Here is a 5195-nt window from a genome sequence, read left to right on the forward strand (position 1 = left end):
TGGACCCCCCAGACAGGCACTTTATGCTGCCAAGGTTTCTTTAAAAGCAACTTCATTGCTTCCTGGGTCAGTCTTTGGGGATTGCTGTTGCTTTGGAGTTGGGTTGTGCGTTGGTTTTTTTGTTTGTTTTAAATGACAGACTGACTGCACTGCTGACTAAGTCAGAGAAGTAACGGGAATACAAAAGTCTGATCATAAAAACCAAAATGATCCAGCAGACCAGGAAGGGGATGCTTTTACTTCCTCAATCCCCCTGACTTGTCCCCTGGACCACAACTCACCCTGTGGAAAGCAGGCAGAGGGGATGACCAGGAGATGTTCAACTGCTGTTAATGCCACATAAATGCAGAAAAGCAGATTCTGTGATACAGCAGAGAAAGCACTCTAGTAACCTTTCCTTTTTAAAAATTAGTAAATTTTGATACCAACACTACAGCAAATTATTGACTGGTTTGTCAAGCTGGGCAGCACTGCCAGTGGTGAGACCCAGTCTCACCTGGGCACACTGCCTGTCTCTCCTTAGCACAGCCCTCACAAAGGCAGAAGAGTGTATTTTGGGTACTTGGACACCAGCTTCCTTGTGGTGCAAGGTGATGGTAAAATACTGGTTTGCTTTTTAAAAAAAAAAAAAAAAGCCACACAAAGAATTTGTAAAAAGGTTTTCTTACATTTGAAAAATCTAGATTTTTCTTCCTCCAATAGTCCCAAACCAAACTTTTTAACCAGCCTGAAGACCAAGAAACAAAGATGAAGAAAAACTTGGCAAGAAGGATGAAAGAGCTATCCTGGTTTCGGCTGGGGTAGAGTTAGTTTTCTTTCTAGTAGCTGGCACAGTGCTGGGTTTCAGATTTAGTTTAAGAATAACTTTTATAACACACTGATGTTTCAGTTGTTGCTGAGTAGTGTTTACAGTAAGTCAAGGAGTTTTCAGCTTCCCCTGCTCTGCCAGGGGCACAAGAAGCTAGGGGGGGCACAGCCAGGACAGCTGACCCCACCTGGCCAGGGGGCGATTCCAGACCATATCACATCACGCTCAGCACATAAAGCTGGGGGAAGAGGAAGGAAGGGGGGGGATGTTCGGAGTGATGGCGTTTGTCTTTCCGAGTCACCGTTACACGTGATGGAGCCCTGCCTTCCTGGAGATGGCTGAACATCTAACCTGCGCATGGGAAGCAGTGAATTAATTCCTTGCTTTGCTTGCACGCACAGCTTTTGCTTTCCCTATTCAACTGTCTTTACCTCAACCCACGAGTTTTTGCATTTTTACTCTCCTGATTCTCTTCCCCATCCCACTGTGGGGGGAGCAAGTGAGCAGCTGGGTGGGTGTTAGTTGCCAGCTGGGGTTAAACCAGAACAAAAGCCCTGCAAGTATCTTCAAGGCAAGACTAATAGTATTTATCACACAGCTGGTTTTACTATAGGATGTTTGTGTGCATCAAGATATCACAGTTGGCAAGTTTTACTTTAAATAGCCTGAAACACCAACTTTCAATTTTGACAGTGATTTACACAGAAGTTTCAACACTTCAAGCATTGTTTCTGATCCAGGCCTGCACTGGTAATGTTGCATATTAAAAGAAGTCAGATCAAACATTACACACCACCTCCAGAAGCGCTAGCAACACACCCTCTATACGATTTGCTTGCCATTCACTGTGCTATCACATACAGGAGTGCAGAAGAACACTGCTATATGGCCCCTCAGAGAAGGGTTAAACAAGCGGCTGCAGAGCTCCAGACCACCCTTAGGGTCTCACACTCAGCATCCCTAATCTGTAGGTACTTTCTTAGTGGTGCAATGCTGCCAGCGTGGCATTCATCAGCTTGTCGCATCACTGCAGAAGATGCGAGACTTGGAAAATGGGAAGTCTGTTTTGAAATTAATCCTTGTCTTTGGCAATTTATGTTCAGCAGCGTAAACACAAGACAAGCCCTCATCACATTTCAGTTAATAAAAAAGGATATTTTTTGGACAGGGAATGGAGACAGGTGATGTTAATTCTTGAAGTCTGAAGGAAATTTTGGGGATATCCATAACCTGAAATGCTGAATAACAGATTCAAGGTCATGCTTTCTCATTGCCTTAGGGCTAAGGAAGTTACAAGCTGGTAATTCTTCCTTTTAGGCACACGGAGCAGTATGCCATCAAGGCAATCTTTATAATAAGCATTTTACGCACTTTTTAAACAAGCCAAACTAAGCACAGTTTTGAACTTAAATAAACAGATTACTCAAAGTTATTAGGACACTGGAGAACCAAATGTCAAATTAACTTGCTGGCTCTGCGCTGCCAGATACATGCGCACCATGCACCCTTGCCTTCTCGCAAGCCTTGGGTTCCAAAAAACCCACAAGAGTATCTATGATGGTCAAAAATGTCTTCTGACTAACTGTTGCTTTGGTTTTTCCTAGGGGGACCAATTCTTTTTCAGGTCGTTAAATGCTAGTGTGATCTACATACCCGTATATATCTAGTGAAATGATACAAAAAAAAAAATGAACTACAGAAGCAGGCAGATATGCTTTATTCTGTAACACACATTCTTACTGATGATGGGGTTAAAGAACAGGTTTAAAGTAGAAAAAAAGTAATTTAAAAACGCAATTGTCAAGATTTCAACAGAAGACTGCTTTCGAATTTCAGTAGTTCATTTCTGAAGAATTATTAAATTAAGTTTTACATATACCTTCACATTTGCACAGGAGAGTTATGACTCCATAAAAATTTGTTTGTTCCAAATAAGATGGCAATACAGAAACATGATCATAAAAACATGGCAAAATGATAACCAGTAAGAAAAATTGCTCCCTGTACCCCCCCCAGAATCTAAAAATCCAGAAAAAGAGAGTGCTAAAAAAAATAAACCAAACCCACAACCCCACATCATATATTGAACAGCCTGAAGTGAAGGCTCAGCCCTGGAAGAAACTGCAGTCCTGCGGTGAGAACATGTGGCCTCTGATCCAAGCACAGGACTGTGAGTCAAGGCTCCTGACCCGATTCCCAACTTCAGCAGTGACTCAGTGGAGGAGCTCAGACAAGCCAAAGACAATTTAAAGAGACACTCTCAACTTAGAAATAAAGATACCACAGTTATAAAAGGCCCAGGTATTTGTCAGAGATTACAAAAAAGGTCAGAGTCTGCAACTAATCTCAACTCTCCTTGTTCACGTGTGTTTACGTTCATTTACCACATAACCATTGTTTCAGGCAACACAGATTTAACAAAGCATTTGCTGTTAAATATTTTATCGATAACATTTAAGAAGATTCTTTGTACTTTCAGAAGCATAAGTACTCCTCCTCAGCTATAAACCCCAAGGCAGTGAAAGCCACACACACACTAATGCCACACACGCTCCCCTGGAGGCATGAGCAGCAATGGGCAGCCCCAAAGATGCCAACCTCTAAAGCCCTGCCATTTCCTTTCCTTGCCCCATATGGGAGTGACTCCCTAACTGGGCACCAGCTGCAACTGGTCCCAGTTCCCTGTGGCAGGAGCAGAGCTGAAGCATTTCTTTCAATGCAGACTTCTAAGCCAGATGAGGAAAAACTCCAAAAACCCAGACACATTGGCAACCACACGGGCAGGCACCTGAGAAAAACAAACAGCAGGACCAGCAGCAGCTCTAGGTAGATAACAGAAAACTTCCTATTTAATCATTGTGCTTTGTTAATGGTTTTCTCCCCATTTGCATATGCATGCTAGAAAGGCTCGCTATATCTCAAATAGGAGGCTGCAAGCTCCTCAGAGTCCAGAAAAGAATAACGTCAAGCCTCGTGTTACAAAAAGCTTTACAGTAATATCACCTGGCTCAGACACTGGCAAGAAATGACATTTCCCAGTTTAAAAGAAAAAAGCCCAGACAACAATTATTCCCCCCCCACCTAAAACGTGCTGTAAAGCTGCAGCAGGAGTAGTGATTAATCTGTCATTGCAAGGAGTCAGGCTTCAATCTGCAACCCCATTGAAACTCATTAAGCAGCAGCAATCTCTTCGCTGACACTGTCACTTAATTTTGAAGGTTTGACATAAGGAGAGGATGAAGGGGGAAGGGGCAGGAAATACATCCATCTTGGCATGGCTTTGGGTTCAAAGACCCTGCAATATCTACAAGAAGAGCTGTTAACTATAGATAAGCCTGTTTTCTTGCTATGAGGAGCTCTGCATCCCAGCCTCAGGCCTTTGCTCATTTGAAGGATATTTAAAGTGATGGATGTGTGTGGAGGCCTTCATCCTAAGGACCGTTTCTGGGAGCTTCTGATGAGGACAGGGGCCCAAGCAAAGTCTTAGGAAGGAAAGAACGGGAAGAAGCTTCAGCAAGGTGAATCAACTAAAAATCTGCATCAAAGGTTTTCAGTTGTCTCAGGGAAAATTTCCCAGTACTTCTGTGCTGGTTTTGGCTGAGGTAAAGTTAATTTTCTTCCTAGTAGCTAGTTTGGGGCTATGTTTTGGATTTATGCTGCAAACAGTGTTGATAACACAGGGATGTTTTAGTTACTGCTGAGCAGGGCTCACACAGAGTCAAGGCCTTTTCTGCTCCTCACCCCACCAGCGAGGAGGCTGGGGGTGCACAAGAAGCTGGGAGGGGACACAGACAGGACAGGTGACCCCAACTGACCAAAGGGAAACCCCATATGACATCACGCATTTCTGGAGATGGCTGAACACCTGCCTGCCAGTGTGAAGCAGTGAATCAATTCCTTGTTTTGCTTTGCTTGAATGCATGATTTTTACTTTACCTATTACACTGTCTTTATCTCAGCCCATGAATTTTCTCACTTTTGCCCTTCAGATTCTCTCCCCCATCCCACTGTGGGAGGAATGAGCGAGTGGCTGAGTGGGACCGAGTTGCCAGCTGGGGTTAAACCACAACTTCGCTCTTCCCAAAGGTCCTGCTGCCCCAAGCCCCATCCATTTACTAACAACACAACCTCCTACCTGTAGAACAGACAAAAGGTTTCAAGTTGACCAAATTTTCAAGGAAATCTTTTTTTCTGAGGCCAGCCCCATGCTCTGTAGCTGCGGGCAGAAGACCAACCGGCACATATAAACAAGATGTTTTGCAGCTTACAGGGAAACACACCAGCCCAAAAGACAGAAATAGTGGCAAGATGACAACTCTTTTTTTGTGATCATTATGTCTAACCATAGAAGTCTTGTTATTTCAACATCCAAACACACACAGCCTTG

This window comes from Egretta garzetta, unplaced genomic scaffold (assembly GCF_000687185.1).
Source record: "Egretta garzetta isolate BGI_Z169 unplaced genomic scaffold, ASM68718v1 scaffold370, whole genome shotgun sequence".
Classification (NCBI taxonomy): Eukaryota; Metazoa; Chordata; class Aves; order Pelecaniformes; family Ardeidae; genus Egretta; species Egretta garzetta.